A 26,660-nucleotide genomic window follows, 5' to 3' on the forward strand; every position below is an offset into this window, starting at 1 on the left:
TGCCCACCCTATAAGCCCTGGGTTTGGCACTCACCCTGTACCATCAGCTGGGGAGGGCTGTCGTGGTGTTGTGGTCTTCCCAAAACCAGAGCTCTGTGCCCATGTGGGCCAACATGGGGCTGGTGGCCACCTAAGCAGGTGAGGCAGGTCTGGGATGGATCGAGGTGGAGCACAGCCCTACAAGTGCACTGTAACACACTGTTATGCTCACTGTGTCCATCAATAAGCCCCCATGGACATCTTGGTAATTCTGAATCACTGCACCTCCTTCTCCCTGCTGCAGCCAGTGGAAGACAAGGCACCCAGCATGGGATGGACAGACAAACCCCTGCCACTTGACCCCCTCCAGCTGGGGCTTTCACAAGCAATTTTGGGACAGTCAGACCTTGTGGGTGCATGAAATCCTGCTTGCATGGACATCCGTATCAGCATTTCCAGGTTGCTCCTGCTGTGCTGAGGACAGTGACGCTCACCACAGAGCAATTTGCCTGTTTTGAGGACATGAAGATTAAAATGAGGATTTACTCTGAGGACTGTTAAGGGATGCTTTTCCAGGAGCTTGCGTTGCCCAGCTATCTTATTTGCATCTGACCCTCGGCCTCACCATGCGCAGCTCATGCTCGCATGGTGTAGCAAGGAGACGGTGCCACATTTGCAGGGAATTTCTGCACCTTGTTCCCTCCATGTAGAGCAAGGCTGTGCATGTCCAGGGGAGGGCAAAAAGATGGACATGACATGGCCAGGGCTGTGAACGTGGGCTTCTGGGCAATGAGCGCTTTGCCCCATCCCTCTTGTTGTCCTCTCCAACAAGGTCCCCAAAGAGGGTCGCCATTTCTGCAGCCGGCATAAGCCATCCCCCCTCTCCTCCTGCCACTTCCTCTCCCCATGCGGAGGATTCGCCATGATTTTCTGCTTACTTCCAGCTGTGTTTACAGTCACAGGATTTCTTACTTCTCGTGAAAGTCACTCCCAGGGTGAAATTTGAGTTTGTAAATTATTAAAATGTTATCAAGAGCATGCAGACTTACCCATTTTTTTTTTCCTGTTGGTGAATAAGCTGATGTATAATTCAATTTTCCCCCACAGTTTCTTCAGTAATACTTAAAAATTATACACACACACACATACACAGAGATCCAAACCTTATTTCCATTTATTTAGAAGTCTCTTTGGGCCAGAGGCTTTATCTTCCTCTCTTTCTGCACAGTGCTGAGCAAACTTAGGGTGTTGTCATTATATGAATAATATATAATAATAATAAATTCAGAATTCTTAGTTTCTGAATGTATCTTCACAATAAATTATTTTAAATGCTCATTTCTGACAGAGAAAAAGCAAATGAGAGTGCATATATGGTACACAATTACTCCTGTTTGTTATTACGCAGAGGAAGAACCAATACTTCTATTTACAGCTTCCTGACAACATCTCCTTTTCAAAAAAACTGCTTATAATTTTGCTAGATTTTAATTCTTTGGGCTGAAATTTCCTTGGCTGGGTGTCTAGCAGGGTTCAGCTTTCCTTGAAAAGTGAAGTAAGCAAAATCTTGTTTTTTCCCTCTCCCTTTTAAACAGTTTTATAACCTTAAGGAGCTTTTGTGCTCCCAGGCAAAGAAGCTCACACTGTTTGGCAGAGCGGCTGAGGTCAGTTGTGGCCTCTTGGAAATTCACCCAAACTTAGTCCAGGCCAACAGCTCCTGAAGAAGCCAGTTTACACCATCCTTGTAGAGACTTATTGGTGACTGGAAGCTGAAACCTCAGATGCTGGGCTCTAACCGAAGGGAAGAAGGATGAGGGATTGGCAGAGGGACAGGGCTGGAGACAATGTGGAGGAGCAGATGGCATGAGGTGGCATAGGAGCTGAGGATGCCAAAGAGCATGGCTTGGAATAAGGAGATGAAGCTGGGAAGGGGTGAAGGAAGACTCAAGAACCATCTTTCTTTTCTCCTTCCCTCCAGGGACTGGTCTGCAGGGAAGAAAAAATCACCTTCTGGTTTCTCCATGAGCTCCAAGGGATGCACTGGAGAGCGTTGTTGCTCTGTGCGGTGGAAGCTGCTCTTCCCACACTCTACTTGAAGGTTTCCTGAGCGCACACATGCACACACTCATGCATGACCTGAAGAGAGAGTGCTGTAATGAAATGTTCAGAAATAAACAGGTATCCAGGCTCCTTCCCTAGTCAACGTGATGCAAGAGAAGCTTTTCCAAGGGGACTCAGCCTACCCATCCTAGGAAGCCTTCTTCTAGAAGTCAACAGGCTTTTCCCCACTCAAAATGACCCAGGTCAGGATATTCAGCTTTCAGAGGGCTACCGCTGGGTCTGCAGATGTGCTGGGCATTGCCAGTCCCAAATAGGGTCTGCTGGAGCCGTGTTTTGAACCAGTTGCACTAAAATTGCAGGGACACGTGGAAGTCTTGGACATCTGGGTGGCAGAGGAGGGCCCCTCAGCTGCTCAGTGCTTGTGCAAGTCTGGGCTTTGCTTTCTTTGGCCGATCATTCACTCTATTTCGTTTATCCTTCCTGTTAAACAAATACATTATATGCTAGCCAGACCCTAACCCAAGGTGCTTTAAACAATTATGTTCTCCCAGCTCCATGATACAGAGATGTTCAAGGTGCCCTCCTGTGTGGGAGGAGACCCTCCTCACTGGTGGCATTTCCCAATCAGAACTGCCCCAACAATTTCTTACCCAAAAACCCTTTTAGCTCATCAGCTTCATGCTAAAGTAGGACCTGTCACGGACCTTGTGCTAGGACGTTTAGTGATATCTCCTCTGATCTTGTGTTCCCCAGGAAGCTGCTTTAATCCACTCACAGCTGTGTAAGCTTTCAGCAGGTCATCCAGCCGAGGAAGGGGCCTTTCTCATCATTGTGAAGGTTTTCCTGTGCCCTGGGACGTAGATCTGCACGACTTCCAGACAGGCCACCAAGCATTTTGGTGGCACATATTCACAGAGCTGACACATACACTCAGCCACTCCCCTCCCGAGGCCAAAACAGCATCCTGGGGGGAAGCTGGAGCATTAGCAGAAGCTTTCCCCATTACACATCTGGCAAGACTGGTGCTTTGGGAACATCAATGACATGCTTATGTGCGAATGCTACCCGGGAACACGTTTTATAGTGAAATGTAGCTTGCTAAATGCTCTCATGTGTTTGGTTTAAGAGGCTCAAAGACTGCCAGAAAGCTCAGCAGCAAACACAGGCTGTCCATCGACACATGGCAGTGTGATGCCTGCGGTAGAAAAAAAATGGGGAGAGGATGATGTATGGGGCTGTAATTAATGTGAAGTAAGTTGTACACAGCTTTCTGAGCAAAGAGCACCTGAAGGACAGCCAGCGAGGCACAACTCTCAGGTCAGCCTGACATTTGCTGTTCTGTAGGCAAACATTTCTAGCAAAAATTGGACTCCACCTCCAGAAGAGAATTCATAATCAAAATTGATGAGGAGAGGAGATTATTGGCTGTCTCCATCAACAGCAATGGACACCGCCATTAAAGGCAAGAAGTGAAGGACTATTTTTTTTCTTTCTAATGGAAACCAATCTATCGAAATATTTCTCATGTTTCTGAAATAACAAATAGGCTTTTTATTGCATCTCCCATCCTGGTTCTGCCTTTCCCATCTCTCATTAATGAATCTTTTAGTATATGATAGGAACTGCAAATATAGATCACCAGCAGGCTGCGACTTGAAATTCATATTCCTAAAAAGGCATCCTTTTGACCCAAACAGGTATCTCCTCTTTGTAATAGACTGTTCTCCTGTCAGGCGGACTTGCAAGAAGAAGGAGAGAAATAGCATTGATGCAAGCCATTAATTGCTTTCCCATTTATGGAAGGCAAACTTGGATGCAGACTCTATCTAAGCATTTAATTACAATCAGAAATTACTTTTCTCTACTGAACCTAGAAATGTTAAAGCACACTGGATGCCTTTCATGCAAAGAAATTAAATATTTTTGCAACCATGTCAATTTTTTGTGGGTTTTTTTTTTTTTCCACTCACTTGCTCCCTTTCTGTTTGTTAGCTTTTTGGCAGTGAGAAAAAATAATTAACCAGAACAATATGATGCAGAGAGGCATCACAAGCACTGAAGTCATTTAGCCTACAGAGGAGAATAAGAAGTGATTTGATTGTGAGGGATATCATGAGAAGTAATAAGAATATACTGTCATTTCCTATAAGCAATGGGGATGCTCAGCTGGAGTACGGTCCTCTGTTAAAGCAAAGCAAAGATAATATTTTTAACTCAGAGCCTGGTGCTGGCATGGCAAATGAAGAAGATACCTAACTAAAATTCAGCACCTGCTAGGTGCAAGGTCTGCTAGTGTCCTTTCAGACTTCAGAATTGAGTAATTTCTACTCGAAGTGCAAAGCTGTTATGCTGAGGCCTGTCCTTCTACTTACTCTTCAGAAAAAAATGCTGATTTGTTGCTGTGGACTTGCCTCTAAGTCGTTGTTTACTGTGATATCTGCTTTCCAGATAAATGGATAAATGGGATAAATGGGGGTTGCTCTTTACGTGAAGAAAGCCGTGTCAGTAAACATGCATTATTGCTGTGATTAGCTCGAGGAATCATATACATTTTTCATGCTTTTCTAGTTGCACACTTCCTTTAATTCACTCCTAAAAGCCCATCTGTTTAAATGAGCTTGCAATGCCCGCTAATCAATAGTTTGCACTCCTGGGCTGCTGGTGGCGATGCCAGGGGGAGCTGGGAGCTGCTGGGTTGGGGGCACAGAGGGGACCCCCTACCCTGGCTAGGCTGACCAAGGGCTGCCCTGGGAAAGCAGGAGAGAGCCTGAGACCAGTCTCTTGACTAAATTGCTACTTAGCTAGGGCTTGACCCCAAAATCTAACAATGAATCACTGCCTGTCCACTCTGGACTTCTCAGGCTACCCTGCCGCGCTGTATTCTTGCCAGGCAGGAGAGCTTCATTAGCCCAAAGTAACAGCGTGTGGCTTTTAGGGCAGCCTCAATGGGATTCAAGATCCCCAAACTTTTGCAGTGAGGGGAAAGCCTGGTACCTGCCAGCCAAGAAGACACCCCTAAGTCCCCATTGCTGAGTATAGCCCCAAACCCCAAGGCGGCCACCACCAGCATGCTGCTGCAAAGAGGCTCTTGAGGGTGGCAGCCCCAAAAATGAAGGTCTGGAGGCAGCATGCTGAACTGCCTGGGACCTGCAGAGTCCCAGGGACAGAAGCTGCCTCTTCCCTACCCAGTGGGAGCCCAGCCGGTGCGTTAGGGCAGCCATACCGCGCTGTAGATGGATTGTTTTGCAAACTGACAGGGGAACTGCTGTTTATTTTTCGGCCTGTTCCCACCTTCGGTTCAGCATGAGCCCACGTCCCAGCCTGGTGGAGAATCTTCTGAGATGCATGTTTCTTAATTGCTGGAGCATCTGCTTCACCCCAGGAGCAGGAGGGAATGTGATTTATTTCGCAGGCTTTTGGGCCACCGTCGTGAACATTTTGCTGCAGACAGGGAAACTGCAGCAGCTCCGAAGCAGCTCTGCATCCCGCCATCAGCAGCACAGACTTCTCTCTGCAGCCGCAACAGCTTTAGCTGGCTGAGACGCACTTGGCCCCTGCACCAGCATCCCTCATTTTCTCCAGCTGAACCTGCAGAGCCTATAAAAAGATCAATGTTGAGTTTACTTGAGGCTTTGTAGGGACTTCTAGCATTTCAGCAGTAGTTATTTGTCACAAAAGGCTGATTGGAGAGGTTGTTACTGTGTGCTGGAGGGCACAGGGCTGCTGCTGAAATGTGCAACTTCGGCAGCATAAGAACGGGAAAGTTGGTCTCAGCTTGCCAAAGAGGCAAAAATTAATCTAATGTGACTGCAAATCTAATAAGAACCCATTTCTTTCTCCGTCCTAATTTAGGATTGCTAATACTGTGAGTGTTTGCATGGACTTAATTGAATGTCCTTGCCTCTGATGCTCTTTGATGAGGAAGGCAGTTTGCAGAAGTTTGTCAAAGGAACAGAGCAACTTTGGAGTCCCAGACTCAAAATACAAACTTTCCTTTGAATTACAGCCTGTGCATAATGTTTGCTTCATTTGTTAAAAGCCTGGTTTATTTGCCTACTTGAGCTCATCACTGTAAATATTTGCCCTCTTTCGTCGCACTCATTAAATCCTTTGCATTTGATCTGAAAATGAGAGGAGATGGTTTGCTATGGTGCACATGCCATCGCCTGTGTTTGCCTGCACAGGAGGAGCTGGCCCAGCCCTCGGTTCACACTGTGTTTGCTGAGCTGCTCTGCAGCACGGCAGGTTTGCAGCCCTGAGAGCCATGCCGCTCGGGAACACATTCCCTTGTTTATTCGATTGATTGCGTTTGTTTGGTGAGAAATCCACATTTCCTCATACGGATGAGGGCGCAGGCTGGGAGTACGCATGGGCTCGGCAGGGGCATGAGTTCCTTCGTCTTCCAACCAAACTGTGTTTCATGAGAGACTCAGGACCCTCTTGAAGGCTCTCCAGAAGGGAACGGTGTCAAAACCTAGGTTTAATGAAACGTGACTGAAGAAATTTCCCTCCCTGCTTTTCCGTCTCTTATGCGCAGAAAGCTAGAAAGTAAGCCCAAATAACCACTCAAAGGCAGAGCTCTGCAAATTAAATTCAGGCCAGTATAAAGCATTCACATTTCTTTGCTGGATGGGTCTCACGTTACTCTTGTCAGGGGAGAGGAGAATGAGAAGTCCTTTGCTCTAAACGCTTTATACTTTTCCTCCTCTACATCCCTGTTTCTTCACCAGGGAACCCCAAAATCACGGCTGGGGTGGCAGGAGTAAGTGCAACATCACATCCCCTTTTCAAAAAGCAAAGGAGGACTCAGCGTCAGCAGGACCAGCGCAAGGGACTGTTTCAGTGCAACTACCAGAGCCCCACCATGAAGAGAAGAGACACGTCCCTGGTGCAGCCCAGCCCCACAGCAAGATCTTTGCACAATGCCATCAAAAGCCCAGATACCTTCCATCCCAAGCAGCAGTGGGTTGATTCTTACACCCAAATGTATTCAGAGCAAATTTTCTCTCCTGGGCCACTAACATGGTCTAATAACTGCAAGTGGTCTGTAGCAGAGTGTTCCCAAAGTGCCGTTTCTCAACCCAGATCTTTTAAAGAACCAGTTCCACTTTGAAGAGGGAGTGAGTCCATTTTCCACAGCAAAGATCTGAGGGAATACAGGATATAAGGCACTTTCTGATATCTCTGAGCTGCTATTTGAACACTAAGTCCAGACAAGCTTGAGGAAGGCAAGATTGTGGAGCTCACCAGAAGATGTTAATTCTCTCTCTAGTTCTGAAATTTAGCTGGAAAATATTTTAGGGGCTTTTTTCCCCTCACATCCAAGCTGCAAGCATGGATTCCTTGGTCTGATGCAAGGTTTTGCTAAGAATAATTTGCAATGCAAGAAGTTCTACTCAGAAGACACTTTGAAGCTGGATAGCTTTTTTTAACTTCAGCAAAACCAAACAAAGCACAATAACAAGCTGTAACATTCATATATCCCATATAACGTTTTCAGCACATATTCATTTAGTCCCTTTACAGCCTTCTTCTCATGCCTGTCTGCAAAACCATCTTCCAACAGAAGCTGTTGCACAGCAGCCCCCCAGCCCCAACCCCCCCATTCCCTGACTGTTGGTGGGTGCCTCTGCCCAAATCAATGTTTCCTACAGAAGAAATAGAAGAAGTACAGCTAATAACATTTCAGATGATGCACTTGGTAATAACAGTACCATTAAAAAGTAGAGAGGGAAGGCACAGAGGTACTCAAGGAAGAGAGAAAAGCTTTCTGGGAGGGTTTGCTGCTACCCTGCAGGATCTTTATAGCTGGAAGCTAAACTGGTGCCTCCTGTCCCCCTCTCCATGACACATCTGCCAGCTCATGGGCACGTGGTGCCGGGGCAATGCCTTCCTTCTCCCCAGGAGCATCAGAAACCACTGCCTGGCTTTGTCAGCACGCCACTCACACAGCACACTTGCCATTTGGCATTCTCCAGAGTTCCTCCCAAGCCTCCCTTCCAGCTCCACATCATTGGTGTCCACACCCACATCCCCACCAACCCCAACACCTACTTCCTTCCCTGGAAAGGAGCAGAAGACCCCCTCTTCCACTCAATTAGACTGGTGCGGCAAGACCAGCAGAGACCTGCCATCCCTCTTCCCCTTATTTTCTCTCTCTTTTCAAAAGATTTTAGGACCTCTGCTCCCTCTTATTTATCGCTGTGTTATTTGCCATCAGTGCTAAATCTCCTGGGGAGGTTTTGCTCTCAGTGGTTGTATAGGAGCAATTGATTTCTCATGATGGGTCTGTCCTTCTACCCACTGCTTGCACCTCACCACAGAGAGGTAAGCCTCCTGCTTAGAGAGATGCTTCCCCTCCAAAAGAGGGGGGTTCTGCAGACCCCCTCAGATTAGAGAAAGGTTTTTCCCATAAGCTTTAATCACTCTCAGAGCCCTCTGCCCGCTTCCCAGCATCCTAGCACTGCTCACAAATTCCAGAACTGCCCCTCTCTGCACTGTACATTTTATTGCAGCTCTTCCCAATTAGCTGCTCAGGCGCACCTGAGTTGCTAATGAGCCCCATCATTAACCCCCTTAGGGCTGCTGGTTGCCTGAGATCCAGCTCTTTCATTACAAGCCTCTGCAGGACCTTTTTTCCCACTCCTTCCTCTTTATTCAAAGGTACCATATGCCTTCAAGTCAAAAGGAAGCACTTTCAGGAGTACAGACATCCAGTAAAACTAATTTTGCATTGCTTACCAGGGAGAAGTAATGCAGAGCATCTTTCCTTCATGGACATCAGCTGTGGCCCTTTGGCTAGAGTCCTCGCAGGTGTTTGCTGACCATGTGTTCCCCTTGCAGCTGATGGCCAGTTGTGCACAGGTGTCACCTTAAACTTTTGTTCTTACTGTAACTGATCCTGGAGAAAATACAGTTTTCTTTTGTTAGACATGTTGCCAAAACATCTCTGCAGAGACATTTTGGAAACAGCATCTTCCGTGAAGGCTGCGCTCAACCTGATATAATATCCTCCATTCCCCAGAGAAGGTATTTCACAGAGGTGTTTCAGAGCTGGCCAGTACCATGAGTATACAATTACTCTTCCCCTTGGTTGATAATTGTTTGGTTGTCCTCCATGTCCTGAGATTTAAGGTTTGCTACTGACTCCAGCCAGTTTTTTTCTGCTGGCTTCAGGCCAGCTCTAAAGTGAAAGGTTAAAATTGGGTGCTCCCAGGGGTCTGCTTGTGTGCAGCAGGGAGGACCCGTGCTGTGCTACATGAGGATGATCGTAGTCTATAAAGCATCACTGTGTAACAATTGACAGCCTTAAGTGGGCTTCACCCGTTGATTATGCTCAAAATTAGTGAAAACTCTTCAGGATAATCTCTCTGTACAAGTCCTGCTCTCCTGCACCCCAGGGACAGGCTGAAATGACAGAAGGAATCAGCAAAGAGATTCTCCAAACGTGCAAGACAAGTTTCTGAGGCCAGTCCACAGAGTCTGGTTTCAGCCATGACCTCCTGGAGTTTCTCTGACCAAAGAGGTGACCAGACGTTTGCCCATCAATCCTGCAGATCCTGTTCCTGGTGGTGGTGGATGTGGGAGCCCTGGGGGAGCAATAACCCTTACCCACTTCACATTGCTCTGAAAAGTCACTGGCTAGACTTTTCTGTTCCTTTTTGGTGGCTTTCCATCACTCTTCACAGGTTCAACTCGCCTCGCCTCCTTTGGAGGTGCATGCAAACACGCATGCAAAGCATGTTTCCCATGCTTGCTGCTGCCCCCACAGCCACCGTGTGATGGGATGCCCATCCCGCTTGCATTCAGACATCCCATGCCTTACCTTAGCCTTTCCGGCCCGCCTTGGGGGATAATCTTTAAGTGACCATTTGGGGATTGCATCCAAAAAAAACCTTGTTATGCAGGAGCACCAGAAGTGCTTCTAGAATTAGCAGCTACTCCAGGTTGCCCTGTTCATTTTGAAATGTGCCTCTTCAAAGCCCTTCAAGGGCTTGATTTGGGAAGTAAATGGGATTCAGAGCAGGTGAAACATTAAGTAATTACAAATTATTGGAACACTTCATGTTATGAAAGCCCTTCAAATAATTTTAAGTTACTTTATACTAATTGTGATCAGTGCTTCATTCATTTCCAAAGTCCTCTTCAAATGACAAGCCGTGGTATATTTTGGGAGCTGGAACCCAGTCCTTGGTTTTAAAAAAAAAAAAAAACAACACAAAAAAATTTCTTTTTGGAATAATATGCTTCTGAAAAAGATCTGAAAAATGCACTTACCCGTTGCATTTCACAGGTCCTTCCATGTTGCCTGGAGCAGCATACCAAAACCAAGTCAAGGCCAATGCACACAGCTGATACCCCTTGAGCAGAGGATATTCCCCAATTACACCACTTGGGAATAATTAAAAAAATGAAAGGGAGGATTAAAGTAGAGAAGACCAGACAACCATGCTCCTGCCAAGAAACACAGGCATTACTGGAGTGTGGGAGAGCACAACGGGCACCCTTGCCGGGCATCCTACATCCAGGACAGCCAGGAAAATCTTTTTCATCATCCAAGCCAGCACCAGACTGCAGGCACTGATTTATTTTCCATTCTGCCTTGTCAAAAACCTGCCTCTGGGAACTGGTCTGGGCTTTCCCACGGGCCTCTGCAAATGGGGCGTTTGGTGAGACACATTCATAAACTCTTGACACTGATAGCAATACTTTGGTTTGGTTGGAGGTCTAGGCACCTTGGAGTTGTAAGAGTTGTAATGGGTGATTCTGACCTGTCTGAGGTCTCCTTGTCTTACAATGGGATGAATCAGCCTTTATGGGTGTTTGTCTCACACAAAACTATCAAAATCATCCCCAGTGATACATCCAGCCAGCTGAGTACAGAGAACTTGAGCTACATGATTGCATAGGACCCACAGCCTATGTGAAGCTGGTGTAGAAGTTGACCGGAAAAGTTGTTTAATGTCCCCTTAAGCTAATTACACACACTATTTGCACTATTCTAACTGTACAAAAGTGTGTTATGAATCAGTAATATTAAGATTAAACCATCATATCTGATGAAAGCTTGAGGAAATTTGTCTTTAGGTAAGTAAGCATGCAGACAGCTTATGCAAATTCATACCCGAAACTGTTAAAAAATGGTCTTGTAGTGTAATTACCGTTTCCTTCATTGCAGATTAAGTCATATTACTTTGAGCTTTTTTCCAAATCCATAATGAAGTTGACTACATTGGGTGTTTTTGTCTTGTTACAAAGCCTTGGATGATCCATGAGAGACCCTTCATGGCATCCTGTCCCAAAGGGACAAGCCGGGAGGTCAGTGATGGTGAGGCTCATGCATTGTAGGTTTGATGGTCAGAAAGCACAAGAATGGCTCATGATATTGAGGTGAGCGCATTCCCACCCACCTAAAAAAAAGGAAAACCATTCAGCTTTTTTTTAGGGTTTTGTTAGTTTTTAAGTATGGCAACAGAAGAAAGCCTGCAAAATCCCAGTGCTTCTGGCTCCTCACCCTGCTTCCCCCATCCCAGCTTCTTCCTGATGATCATTTCAGTTCCTAGCTCTCCAGGTCTGACTGTCGACCCGCATCCAGCCCCACGGTGTCACTGGGATGTTGTTCTTCACTGGGAGGCTTTACAGTAATGAGTGCTTATTTTTCTGTTTAGCAGCAAAGGTCTAGCTCAGGGAACAGGGGTATTTATCCCCCTTTTCATGGTTTTTTTGTGGCACTGCATCAAATGGGTTACTCATGTCCTGACCCGCTAGGAGGGCCTACGCTTGAGTGAGAAAGCATCTTTCTGTGTCCACTGAAAGCGTTAATGGAAATCACAGTGTTATGGGTCTTCCCGCCTCCCTGCACCTGGAGAAACCTCCTCTCCCCCCTGCTGATGCTCCTCTTGGTGCTTATGCAGCTCATTATCCTCTCCTTTTCCCGTGAAAATGCTGAGGGCTTATGAGGTTGATGGTTTGAAGTACCAGACCATGTCAACAGGCTCCTTTATGTCTCCTTAGGGATGCTCAGCTCCAGGTCTTGATGCCTTGTGTCTGTCTGTTCCCTGACTCAAGGTGTGGAAGGGAAATCAACCTGTTTGCTCCTTTTTTGTGTGAGGTCTTCAGGGCTGGAAGAGGTTCACCTTGCTGGTCCCTGTTGGGTTCATAACACAACAATCCCACCAACTACTTTGAAAAGAAAAAAGCATTTAGGTGGATGTTTGTCCCATGATCTGTACCCAGAACAAGTCATACAGTGGTAGCACAGGCAAGCTTTGCGGGCTGCAAGCTTTCATTTGGCTTCTCCACCCACAGCCCATGGGTCCATGCCAGCTGTAGGCAGCAGGTATTTGTGACAAGGTAATGTCTCTGAGTTTGCAGAGACCCTGAAATGATGATGCTGGGATTTGAACCATCTTCATCAACCACCTGAAAATATTGACTCTAAAGCAGAATGATGCTTTACATGCCCCCACAAACACTCTTTTGGTAGACTAGAAGAGGTGATGCGGTGGGAGATAGAGAAGTAGGAAGGGAGAAAGGACTGCAAGTTGCTGGGCTGAACAAAATGGAGAGAAAAAGAAGAAAGCAAAGGAACAGGGAAGAAAGAGAGGAGAGGAACCAAAAAGCAGAATTAATGTTTCAGAGGGGAGCGGATGGGTAGGCAGAGAATGACTGCACTTAAAACATCTGATTTCCTCTAACAGCCACCTTCCCATATACCAAAACACACTTCTCCCAGTTAACATTACTTGCAACTCTGCTATGAATTGAAGGGAGAAGACTACACATTTATTATCACCTAAATGCCTTTGTTAGAAATCCAGCTGCAGGATGATTTTGGCTGGCCAGTTCCTCTAGGCTGGTGTGGGCAGCCAGCTGCTGCCAAACCCATTTGCCAAATCCTGCCACCTTCCTCTTACTGGTGGCAGCAGTTGAAGTCTCTCCCCTCCTCTACTCAGTTAGCAATTTTCACAAGGCTTGCAGCAACTTAATTATCTTGGAGACATCATCTGCACACCCAAATGTTGGATGAAATAAGTCACAGTTTAGAAAGGGTTACAGGACAGCTTGCCAGCCAGCGTGCCAACCTCACTGCCTTAAGAAACCAGGCTGAAAATGTGGAGGAAAACCAGCACAAAATCAAAAAAACGCTAATTTACTAATTACAATAACAATAAAACTCAGTCATTAAAAAAACAGTTAAAGCTGCAAACGAACAACTGCTTCAACAGTTATCCATAACAGCATTTACAAGGCCCAAGTTCTCAAAACCCATGAAAACGAATAGCTCAGGATATCATAAATTTTATACTGCTCCCATAGCAAACCTGCACACAGTATACCAGAAAATGCATATTTCATTACCCCTCAACAGCCTTAGCTCCCATGCAGACTGCAGGCATTCTTTTCGGTGTAATTTTATAATATGCACACTACTCAAAGCCTCTTTGTAAAAGAAACATAAAAATGATGCATGTGCATATTAAAGACTCGTATTTATCAGTCTCAAATGTAAGTTCACGTACACGCTTAATGTTACCATAAATCAACAGCTCTCTCTGTTAAACTGTATATGCAACCTTATTATCAAGAAAAGCTATTTATGAACACTAGAGCAAGTAATCCAACCATCATTTGAAAAAATATTTGCTAAAAATATTTCCTATCTGAATGAGTTACTCAAAGGATACATCATGAAAGCAAAATAAAAACAAACCCCACCAATTAAAAATACGCAAGGACTTCCGGCTCAAGGAGATGGTATTAGGAGGAGGAATGTTTATTTCATATTTAATAATTTAGCTAATTGTACTCCTCAGGTGGGTGTTTGAGTCTTTGAGGATCCTCCATAAAGTCTGGACAAAAGAACAAAACTCCATCAAAATTAGTTTTGATAATGTTTCCACCAGAACAGTAACTCCCTTTGCTTCTGTTGAAAGTTAGTATTTCTTATTTAAAAAAAAAAACCAAACACAAAAACCCACATGAAAAATCATGATCTGTTGCTTCTTCATGGGGTGAGGAGGAAGCAGAAGCAGGAGCTTGCCCACCTCGGGCTACCCTTTGCCACCAGGGACCCACATCCTGCTTCTCACACTGGGTAAGAAGGACTCCAACCGTGGTGAGAAGAGCCATGTCTCACTTCATCCCTGTCCCGGCTCCAGGCAAAGGCTAACGCGATTTTGGGGCTTGCAGGGAGGGAAGAATAGCTCCCTGCAATCTCAACCACAGCTTCTTGCTAATATTCTGCGACTGTGTGGCTAACAGCTCATTAGTATTGAAATTGGTTCATACATAGTTCACTTGCAATTTAGTCTCCAATAAGCTTCCTATTTATACCCTGCAATGCTAGGAATTTATGCCCAGCTGAAATCTGTTACAATGCTACCGCATAGACATGCAATTTCATAGAGAGATAAGATATAGATCTGCTGTACTCTGGTGATTCTCTTTCAGAAGTGTACCTTGTCAGACCATAATTTAATATTCTTTTACCATTTCTATAGGGGGGAAAAAGCCCTTAATTTAAAAAAAAATAAAAAAAAAATCACATTTTCACCCTTTTGTTCAGTAATGACACAAATAGTAAAATGTTCAGATTACATCAGGGAATGGAAAAGCCCCATGGAGAAAAGACATTGACAAAAGCTTCATTTTCAGGTAAAATTGCATGAAACTTGGGGCACTGCATACTCTTAGCGATGTTTTTTTTTTTTCCCCTGCCTTTCATCCCCATGCATCCCTCTGAATGTTAATAGATTTTACAATGGGACGTTTAAAAGGACTGCAGAGAAATAGGGTTTTATCCACTCTAATGTCTTCCAGAAATCTCAAAGCAATTTACAACTGTGAATAATATACAAGTAGTTTGGTGAGAGCAGGGGCCAGCAAATCGGATGCTGACTCCAGCTGCAGCTCGCATCGTGCTATAAAATCAGGTTTAATCAGGATGCTTTTGGTAATATATATATATATGTGTGTGTTTTATTTTTCCTAAAGCTGCTTGATATTTTTCGCTTCTGCCTTGATAACCATCAGAGAAAAAGGGAAGGAGGTAGTCCAAAGGATGATGTCCTTACCAGGACTACACTGGAGGATGGCACAGGGTAGAATTTAAGAAGTGCCAGGTCAGATGTTGTGTATGGGGATGCCATGCTCTGAGGATAGGCTCTGCACATTTGCGATGCCTTCAAAGCCAGAAGCAGGCTGTACAGAAGGGGTATGTGACTCTTCATTGGAGTCAAGAGACAACCAGCACCTGGTTATAAAGTCAGAGAGTTATTTCAAAACAGCACCTGTAGGAAATAGCCTTCATGGCCATTGGGATTGGCAGGGCACCAGCTAAAGCGGAGTGTTCCCAGGTTTGTTTGCATGTTAGATGAGTATTTAGCAGTGGCCCTATACCCCACACCACTGTGGCCAGCCTTCAGCACCAAAATTCCCATGCTCACCCCCTTCATCTATTTGCAGATTTGCAAACAAACAGCAAGTGGATGTGCAGCAAGAGCAATTCAGAGCCTGGGACAAAAGAAGGGGGAGTCAGCGTGAAATCCTGAGAACAAAACATTGCACTGGGTGTGCAGAGGGGATGGTGAGAAAATGAACCGGGTATAACCTGGACACCACTTTGGTTTCATCTGCCTGGGCAGGGCGTGGGGACTTCTTGTTTTGCAACAGTGAAATTCATTCTGTAGGGCCCTTTTTCCATTTGTATCTGGCCATCAGGCAAACTACTGCATTTCACTTCAGATCTACATCTTTTCCAAGAGTTTTCTTCTGCCACCAGATGGCCAGGGCAACACTGGGCAGAGGAGTGTGGTCCTGCTCATGGAGACAAAGTAGCCAGGAGCTCCTTGATCTCTTTCCAAGGCCACTGCACAGGTTCGGGTTTGGACTGCAGAGAATTTCGGTCCTGGCTTGTCAGGAGACTTCTTGCTCCTCGATGGCCAGGATCACCCTGAGACGAGGACTTTTAGGACTCAAATAGAAGAACTACTGCAGGATGTCATGAAATGAGTCTGGACTGGCAGAGAGTTCCTCGAGAGGGGCCACCATCACTCTCCCAACCCAATCGGATCTCTGGTAGCCCAAGCTCAGCTTCTCTTAGAAGAATGATGCCCACTACCACCATCCCACAAGCAGCACCCTATAGCCAAGACAGGCCCACAAGGGATATGGTCAGGGAGCAACAGCCTCTTGACTGTTGTTTGCCCTAGCAACTTTGCATGCACAAACCCTCCTGAACTTGTTTACCTTATTCCAATGCAGGGTCTAGCTCTAATTAGGCTTTATGTGACCAAGAGGTCATTAGCCTGTCCAGCCTGGAGAGAAGAGCATCCCAGGTTATCCAAGCAGTATCCACCCACAAGGTCTCACTGCACCTGAGATATTGGAGTACTGGGAGCTCTGTGTTATAAGTGGCTTCTTTTTCTTCTCCGTCTAGAACTTGTGATTTAAACCTTATCAATGCTGCTAAACTTTTTAATGTATATCAATTGGGTAAAGTTCACAAACAAAGCAGGAATCGATTGGTGGAATAATAAAGTATTGATCATGTTGGCGCTAACCGATGAACCTTCAAATCAATAACGAACACAGATCACATTTCCATAGCACATTCAGTTACTGTTCACTCGGTGACACGCTCCATGGGATGGCAGGTGGGAAGGGAAAACCATTTCATAACTCCACATGTTTTGCAAAGCACTGCAGCAGGCACTGCTTAATGAATATGTTTCTCTAGGCACCAAGCACTTCTCAGATGGGCTCTCCATTTCTGTCATCATCCTCTTAGCCTTTTCTAAGCCTGTTTCTGTCTGGAGTTTCTCTCTGAAATGTTGTCAGGGAGAAATACTCTGTTGCAGTTGCCTGTGCAATGTAGGAGTATTTGCCTACTTCTACCAGGAATCCCTCAGCTGACACATTTGAGGGCTGCATGCATGGTTTCATGGCAGGCTCACCTGAAGGGTTTGCCATCCTAGACTGAAAATGTGGTCTTTTGCTGTCAGGTTCCCTGCTTAAAGCAGAAAGTTTGTTTCAGGGTTCCCAAGAGAAGAGGGGCATCAATGTCAGTCCTACTTTTGATTCCAGTAATATTGATTGCACCCGTATTAATAGGCACAAGGACAACTCTGTATAAGCTGGACTCAGACAGCTTTAAGATAGGAATGAGAAGGTTTCTAACTCTGAGGCTCCGAAGGCTTTAGCTGAGAGAAAGAGAAACCTCTTACTTTCGGTGTGGCTACAGTGCAGCAGGATCCTGTCCGTGCTGGGGTGCACTACAGCCTGAAGCCAGCTGCACTCAGGAGGTACAGGGGGACCATGTTCTCTGTAATCCCCTGCTGTGCAGCAGTCCACACCTCCCAGCCAGCACAGCAAGGCCAGGTTCATCTCACAGCCGTTCCCCGAAGTATATGAAACTGCTCAATTTCCACCACTGATGGCTTGATGCTGGAAATTTTATACCTTATGCCTACTGCAAATGCTGACATGCCAGTGCACGAGTGCTGGGGAGGGGAAGTGTACCCCAGATGATGTCTCGCCCACCGCTGTGGGGCTCTCCAGAGAAGCAGGGGCATGTTTCTCTCCACCCTCTGTTGCTTTCTCCGAAAATCATGAGCAATTTTGTTTTCATACATCAGAGAAGAAAGCTGCCTCCCCGCCTGGTCCAGGCAGGGCTGCGATATCAAATTGTTCTTTTTAGAAGAGCATTTACTGTTTCCAAAGGTTTAAGAGAGCAGGAGGTAGCTCATTCAGTTATTCACTTGGACTTGGAGCTGTTAGACACAGATCTTAATGGATAGTATTGATTGAAAGAAACAAAGCAGCAGTTTTCTTTCTTTCTATCAAGGGATTTCTAGGCTAAGATGAGAAGAGTTTGATGGCTTATGCTCTTAACAACAAAATACCATATTAGAAGGTCCCCAGAAGCCTCTCAGGATAGCACAGTGGTGAGAGAAAGAAATGTGCAAGGTGCTAATGGGATAACAAATTAATAGAGAATAGGATTAGCGAGGGACAGAGGCTGGTACCAGGGCTCCCAAGGTCTCTGGTGCCGAGGTTTAATCCATTCTTGGCATGTTGTCCTCACTGACAGATGAACACAAAGGGAACCCACCTGATTCCTGGTGCCACTGGGATCCCCAATGGCAGCTGGGACAGTGACGGCATTGTGAGCGGCCAAAATACAATTTTAGGGGAAATCAGTGCCCGCAGTACCTGGAAAGCCAGTGTAATTCTGTCCTGCAGCATCTGAGAGCTGTGACGAAGCAGCAGGCTTGGAAACAGTTTTAAAATCATTACCTGACTCTCTGTTGTCCCATGCAATTTTCCCATCCATCTGCCAGTCATTTTGAAAGGTTAAGAGCAAGGACGTGCAAGTCTGGGGACCTGAGACTCACTGTTGCATGCAATTCTGGTTTGCTGTCATCCACAAGTGGATGGCCCTGGCCACCAAGGCTTCCTGACCAGACCATCCCCACCTGGACAATTGCCAGGGCATGCCAGGCTCGGCCATCAGCCATCACAGAGGTGAGAGTTGAACCCAAACCCGTTGTCATTGCCACCTTCCTCACTAAAAGACAATGAGACCCATCTCCAACTTCAGGATCTTGGACTTGAAAGAGGCTAATTTTACCAACAGAACAACCCATGCCCTTTCTCATTGCCCCTGAGGGTACCAGCCCCTGAGTATTTGGGAAGGCAGCACGAGCATGATGTCTATGCTGCTTGTTGTATTCAATTCCAGTTTTCCAACCACTTCAACCAGCATTGGGTATACAAATCCCCTAGGTGGCTTTTCACACCTCAGCCCTCTGCTCCTGCCACCTTGAGTGCCTTTGGAAGTTCTCCTGCCTCTCGTAAAATACTGATCTCGGGCCTCTTAAATGAGTGAGAGACCCTAATATCACACTGTCCACAAGCTGTTCAGTCCCTACTGGCATGAAGACAAAAACAAAAGGGCGTTCATGTCTACTCTGCTTTTGACAGTGAGAAGAGGGATGGGTCACAGGATGGGACCTTTCATTGCCTTTAACCATGATGCGGATTTTGGATGGGCCATGAAGGTCACTGAGCTTTTGGAGGGATAACTGCCTCCCAGTGCCCTTGGCAGTGGTGCTCGGTTGTGAGTGCAATACTCTGCAATACTTCATCCAGTGCTGTAAGACCTCCTTGACAATATTCTGTCTCTCCCTGACTTTGATGAGTCACTTATTATCTTTGCTTTTTTTTTTTTTTTTTGAGACCCCTGTCTTTCCTAGATCATGTTAACAAGACATGCATTATTATTGCTACTTTCTAGAGAAATTATTATTGCTACTTTCTAGGAGAATGGTGGCCCTAGGGGCCTTCATTAGTTCCTCCCAGATTTATGTACCCTGCCAGTTTAATACAGTGTTTTGGGCATGGCTGCACAATGATGGGGTCACAGTGAGTTTCCAGAGGTCAAGACCTCGATCCTTGTATTTATAGCTAAATGGGAGGGGAGCTCTACAACTGTTCAGTTGTTGCAGGGCTCCAGGAAGGCAAATGATGACAAGAGGAGGGATATCTGCACAGCCATGTTTGGGATCTACACAGTGCTCTGGGTGTAAGGAGGTGCCGTAGGATGTAGCCCAAAGCATTTACAAAGCCAGTGTTTGGTCCTACAGGAGAATGTGTAGAAGGTGGAGACCAAATACTCAGACTCACATTGCTCAAGGGTACGAGATCGGTGTGGCCTTTCGGGCAGATCCCAGGAGGGGAGCCCCATTTCCATGTATCCCTTAGAAACTGAGATCCTGCAAAACTTTTACCTCCACCCTGCTTTGGAGGTGAGCATGCACAATAACACGCAATCCCTATGGGTTATATTCAGTCTTCCCAGAAGAGAGCTGAGCTGGAGACCTGAGCATGGTCTCTCACCCAGCTGACCTACACTTTCAAGCACTGAGCTGCAAAGCAGGCTGCAACAACTTTTATTCTCTTCTCACTGCTTTATTTCCCAGTACAGGCAGTTTTGCACTGCTCATTTCATCCCCATCCTCACACCCACTTGCAAAGGCATGCTTGGTGCCTCCCATCACCTTCACTGGTACAGCTGACCCCATGTCCATGGGGGCACATCTGGCACCATCCTTTTTTTATCAGATGCTCTCACTGCTGCTGACAGTAAATTTGCTCTTGGTTAGCAATGGAAATGCTACCACCTTCAGGATTACCCCATGCCTTTCCTCTCCCATCTGGGCCAGGGAAGCTCACACATGGCAAGCACTCTCAACACCTGGTCTACTGATGAGCCCAAAGGATGACAAGCAGGTTACCAGAAACCACCCCCCTGTCGTCCCGTCCCCCCCCCCCCCCCCGTCCCCCCATCAAACACTCAGCTGGGAAAAATAATCACAGCTGCATTCAGATGAATACATTTTGATTTACACCACTGGGTCCACACTAATTTGGAGCAGCTGGGGCCAGGCTTGTGCAAGACTACTATAAAAAGAGATTCTGCCTACCAGCCCTTCTTCTCTTACAACTCTAACCCATAATTTAGTAAGTAATAGATGACCTAAAGAAATTCCTGGGTAGCTGTAAAATGAGAGGGAGAAAGAAATAATTTGATTGTGTAGACTACCACTGGCAAAGAAGTGATTGTGCTGGTACTAAAAAAAGGTAAGAAATCTAGAAAGTAGCAATAATAATGCATGAATTTCAACATTCAGGAGGCACCATAATGACTAATGATTGAATTGAGGGTTACAGTGGACTGCTAACGCCCACATTTTTCTAAAACAGCATCCTTTGGCAAATTCAATGTTTAAAAGTCCTCCTGAAGACTTATTAAAACTGACAGAATTGTTCTAGGTTTGAGGAATAATGAGCTCCAAGCTTTTTTCAAAGAATTAAAGAAAATCCTAAGTCCTATCCTTGGCTAAATCTGTTGCAGCACAGATGAAACTCAGCATCAGCTATTTTCCCATTAGGTGTCTTCAGAAGCCTCTTGTTTGCTTTATCTTCTCTGCTTTACATTGGATTAAAACATCTCTATTACACAGAAAGGGCCTGAATGGGGTGTATTTAGCTCAGCCCAGGAAGAGCAACCTATTGCTGCCTTAACTGGTGAATTCATAAAGATTTAATGTACCTTCCATACCTTCCCATTTGAGGAAGGAGCTGGAGTGATCAGACATGTTGTGTGGGGAGAAAAAGCAGTCCAAAGCATTTCTTCGGCCCTCTCCAAATTCTTCTTTAATATTAACAGGAACATTTTATGCTTATGTAAGTTAGATACATGCCAGAGAAATTTGAATCAAGGTGTTAATACTTAACGAAAACACATTCCCTGCTGTTTTGCAAGGTTTAAAAAGGTGATCAAGACCTATTAGGATTAAGGGCTCATTTCAGCTGAATTGATCAGATGGCATTTGGGTGTAGTTTAAGCTAAAAATACAGGGAAGGGATAAGCAGATTTCATTTCTATGTAAAACTGCCTCCTCCTCTCCTTTCTCTGCCATGCACACATGCGTACGCATTTGCACTTAACCTGAGCAACATTGCCTGGTTTTGGGGGTGGTGTTTTTGTACACCAGGAAAGGTTATTTGGACTGGATCTGCAGTGAAGATAGCAATGCCTTGTTTCTCATAGGATGTATTTAAACATGTTCCCTTCCCATGTCACCTGTGCCTTTTCGGTCTCAAGACACAAAGGCTGATTGTCCAGAGCCACACAGTGACTGATATAGCTTCCACCATCATCGTCATTTCACAGTTGCAGTCACTGATATTTCTTGGACTATGTACTGAAATGTGTCCAGACAGTAAAAGCTAGAGCTGGAAGATGAGGAGAGGGATGCTCTTTGGTGGAACAACATTGCCATCTCATGGTGCAGGTGCATCCTTACAAAGTCTGCAGCGATGCTCCCATCCATAGCATTCAAGGTTGCAAGCTCCAAGCACACGTGAGTCCCATTGCAGAAAATCCAAGTAAGCAAACTTTACCAGTCTGCTCCCAACCTTAGAAATGGAGGGCTTTTACCAGGATCAGTCTCAAGACAGGGTTTTCAGACACCCACGAGCAACCTCTCGCCAGTCCAGTTTCCCCTGTGACAATCCTGCTGCTGTCTCTGCATCAGTCTGCACTTCAGATTTCTTCTGTTAATTCTCATTTTCTCAGGCTCCACTAATAATTTCCCATGCGGCACCATATCAAATGCTTTATTGAACTCCAGATAGATTAGATCTACCAAATTTCCCTTGTCTGGAAAACCAATTATCTTATCAAAGGAAGATGTCAGCACAGTCTGGCACAAACTGCCTTTGGTAAACCTGTGTTGCACTTTATCTCATTTTTCTCAGTGCCTTTAATTAATGTTTCCTTCAGAATTTGTCCTACAATCTCATGTATAACTAAAAACAGGTTAACACATCCATAGCTGGCTAGCTCATGCTTTTCATTTTCCTTATCTTCCCTTACTTTCCTTATAATCCATTTGCTTGTGGGGGGTTCAATCAGTGCCATTTGACCCGCAAAACTCATTAGAAATCTCTGCTCACCCCTCTGCACACCATGTGCTGCTTCTCCCCAAACGGGATGGAGATTTCCCCAACCCCTCAGACTTCATCCGGGTTCCTTCCAGGGTCCTGCTTTCACTGCAAATGTGGCTGCTTTCATTTCCTGCTTCTTATTCCAGGTAACTGTCTGTCTTCACTCCCCAATGCACATCACCTTTACCATCAAAAACTAGTTATCTGTTTAATTTGGAGGGAATGCTTTGATTACCCTTTAGCCTGGTCCTGCTTTTGCTGGCTGGCTGTCACTCTTTCTGCCTACATCTATATATTTCACTAAGGAAGCTTTTAATGATTTTCTTTTTCCCTTACGTGTGCATGGTCATGCTCAGTCTGGCTCTAGTCTTCCCCTCACTTTGAAGACATACGTTTCTGCTGTCCTGACATTTTTGTCCATCCCTGTCATTTCTCCATCCACTCTCCCTACTCTGGAGATCATAGAATGGGTTGGGTTGGAAGGGACCTTTAAAGGTCATCTAGGCCAACCCTCCTCCAATGAGCAGGGACATCTGGAACTAGATCAGGTTGCTCAGAGCCCCGTCCAACCTGACCTTGAATGTTTCCAGGGATGGGGCACCGACTACCTCTCTGGGCAACCTGTGCCAGTGTTTCACCACCCTCATCAAAGAAATTTCTTCCTTATATCTAGCCTGAATCTGCCCTCTTTCAGTTTAAAACCATTACCCCTTGCCCTATCGCTACAGGTCTTATTAAAAAGTCTGTCCCCACCTTTCTTATAAGCCTCCTTTAAGATCTGGAGCCTATCTCAGTCCCTCAGGTGAGCACAAATTTCCAAAGAGTAGGGGCAGAAGGCAAGAAGGGATGGCTGCAAGTTGTCCATGCAGGATAGATCTTCATGGCTCAGAGACACCTCTGCAACTCCCAAGTAATTGCAAAAATTATTCTTACCTTTGGGAGAGAAGAGGTCTTCCTCTAAACATGCCAGTGCAGAGTGTTGATCATGAGAAGGTGTCATACCGTCACTGATGCTATGGATGCACAAGTGCTCAGCAGAGTTAATGAGGGCAAGTTCCCTATGAATTTTAGCCACCAAAATGTAATTCTAATTTTTCTCATCAGATAATGACATGGCATGACTGAAATTAAGGTAACATGGAAGTGACTCATTCATCCACTCTGTTGCAATGGACCAAGAGTCCATATAATTGCAGAATTATTTCAGGTTATTGCAGGGAAAAATCCTGAATTCTGGTTAGGGGTATGCTGAGATTATTATAGTGTGGTAGCAGAGCAACTTGCCATCACACTGGGGCCGTAAGTTTAGATTTTGCCTGGCATTTGTAATAAATGCCCTCTCCAGCTGACCTGGCTATCAACAGGTACTTGCTCACATAGGCTGGGGAGCTGAAGATGCTCACAGTGATCCTCTTTGCCACTGTGCATGCCTAAAAAAAAAAAGAAACCCTGGAAAATGCAGCCTTCCCAGCAGTCCGCTAGTTTTGTTTTGGCAGATGCTCAACCAAATATTGTGTTTTGGCATGGTGGGATCCCATCTTTTTTGAATCCATCCCATTGGGCTCATGTCAAAATATGCTGACAGCTAGACTAGGCCTCTTGGAAAGTCCTGTGTTTTGCTAATTTTCTATATTACAATGCCACAGCAGCTTTTTGGATAGAGGCATCATGTGAAAAGGGAGGTCAGGATGGAGCCCAACAGAAGCAGTGAGGGGACTTGCTAATCATCATGGGGAGGAAATAACTAGGGTGAAGAGGGACTCATTACTTCCACCATAAACCCTTCTGTGACAGCAGGGGAGACCGGTCCATGCTAGCATAGTTGCTGGAGGGCCTCCCAGGCAGCTCTGCCGCCCCTTCTGCCTTTTTTCGACTCCCCAGGCTGTCAGATAGCTGGAGGAAAGCCGTCTATCACAGCTGATCCACTCTATCCAGTAGTTATCTAGATTTAGCTTGCAAGTGCATAATTTATGGTCAGTTGGTTCATCTCCTCTGCTCTTTGTCAATGCACAGCATTTTATGGATGAGATTGTGAGAATAAAAGCTACAGTACTGAAGGTGCCCACAAGCAGGGAAAGCCCCACCTCCAAAGTGTGCCAAGGAGGCACACATGGGCCATGGGAACAAATGGGCTCATAGGTGTCAATAAGGGGTTTGAAGCAAGCAGCCTTGTCATCCTCCTTTGAAATCTTTGAATCAGGAAGTCATTCTGCTGAGATTTGTTTTGCTTTCCCTCCTCTGTACATAGGATAAAGCAGGCAGAAAGTGTGAAGCTGCTGTTAGAGGCAGAGCTCCAAGAAATCAAGAAAAATCTTGGAGAAGCACTAGTCATGTGCCCCAAACTAAATTTAGCTGAAAAAAAACCTGATAGTGTTATACACAACCTTGTAATGACTTTATTTCTGTTATGATTGTTGCTGCTGTTCTGGTTAATACCTTTCTCACTTAAAAAGACCTAACACAACCCCGTAGCAACCACTACAGAAGTATTATTTGCTTGTATTATTCTTTAGGTGGTTCCTGTGCTGGAGGCAGTAAGTAGTTACAATCACTCAGTACATAATAGAGAAATTCATTCCAATAATAATAACAACAACAACATATTTTTGAAATATGAATCTGATGAATTCATGAATATAGAAAGCTCTTGTTGCTGGCTGTCCACAAAATGGTAATAAAATCAAGCATGATTTTCTGATGGACTTTGTCTGTAGATTTCTACTGCACTTACTCCAGATGTGCATCCCTCACCGCTCAGCACCCAACTCTTGGCCCTCCTGTGTGTTTGGATCCATCGTCTCGCAATGGCAGTGGTGGGATCGGGCATGCCTGCTCAGCCTGTGGTGCAGGCAGTGTTTTCCTTCTGGTATTATTCAGGGGATGGCATCAGCCTCTCTGTCCCCATTGAGCAGAGCATGGGGAGGGCAGGGATCAACGCGGGGCAGATCGACCTGCCCAGGGCGTGGTGCTAACAGAGCATTTACTGGTGTTTGTTGTGTTATAAAACCCCCTTTTCTTAGAGGCAAAGCAACAACTCGTCTGGAGTTTTATGGTTCTCCAGCGTTTCTCTTTTTTAGGGGCTGGGAGCTCTGTGGGGTCCAGCAAAACCAGGCTTGCAGCAGCGGGTAGGACCTGGGTGGATTTGCTGTGGACAGCCCTGCTCACATGCGAACAGCCTGCAAATTGCTGATGGACTCTGCTTGGTGGGGAATTTTGCCTTGCAGGGACTACAGGATTGACACAGCCAGAATCTCGGTGGCTGAAATATAATCTGTAGCATGTAAATTTGTAGTTTACACTGGCTCCAGTCAGAGGAAACAGCTGTTTCTAATAGGAGGAGACTTTTAGAAAGTGTTTTTGCCAAGTGAGGCCCCCAAGGTCTAATGGTGTTTGCACTCTGATATACGAGCACAAAAAGCCTTCGTGATGTAAAGGCAGATTTAGAAGCACCCCCAACTAAACTACCTCCCTCCATACTGTACCAACAACATCATGTTTTCAGTTAACAACCCCTCGTAAAAAACCGAAGGCTGTGCAATGCAGAAAACACTTAAAATCAGTTAGTTCCCCAAAGTCCTGATATGATGATGTATAAATTAATATCGCAAAGGCTGACTAAATTAAAGCAGAGGAAGGCTATAATAATGCACATGTGTTTGCAGGGAGTGATGCTATCACAAGCTGGGAAGTTGCAAAAAGCTTAAAGTAAAATTAGGCATGTGAAAGTAACTCTTCTCATGCTGCAGGCGCAGTGGCTGCCTTTTTAGTCGTTACACTTGCTTTATCTCTAAAGCTGTATGGACATTGCAAGTATTAGAAATATAAATATGGAAACCTTTAAACACAAATATATTGCTTTATAATTGCTTGTAATTTGGCATGATTCAGCTCCTTGCATTCTTTCCTCTGATATTTTTTCCTCTGTGCATTAGTGCCCATGCCCTGCCTTCCTCTGAACTGACTGACAAGCTCACCTTTGAGAGATGTAACTCTTGGTCCCTCTGTTTATAACAAAGTGATATGATCTTCACTTTTTCTCTGTCCATATGCATGTAAGGTGTAAGTGGTTTACTGTTTCCCAAGTGACAGCTATTGATTTTTGG

This window comes from Aquila chrysaetos, chromosome 10, assembly GCF_900496995.4.
Source record: "Aquila chrysaetos chrysaetos chromosome 10, bAquChr1.4, whole genome shotgun sequence".
Taxonomy (NCBI): Eukaryota; Metazoa; Chordata; class Aves; order Accipitriformes; family Accipitridae; genus Aquila; species Aquila chrysaetos.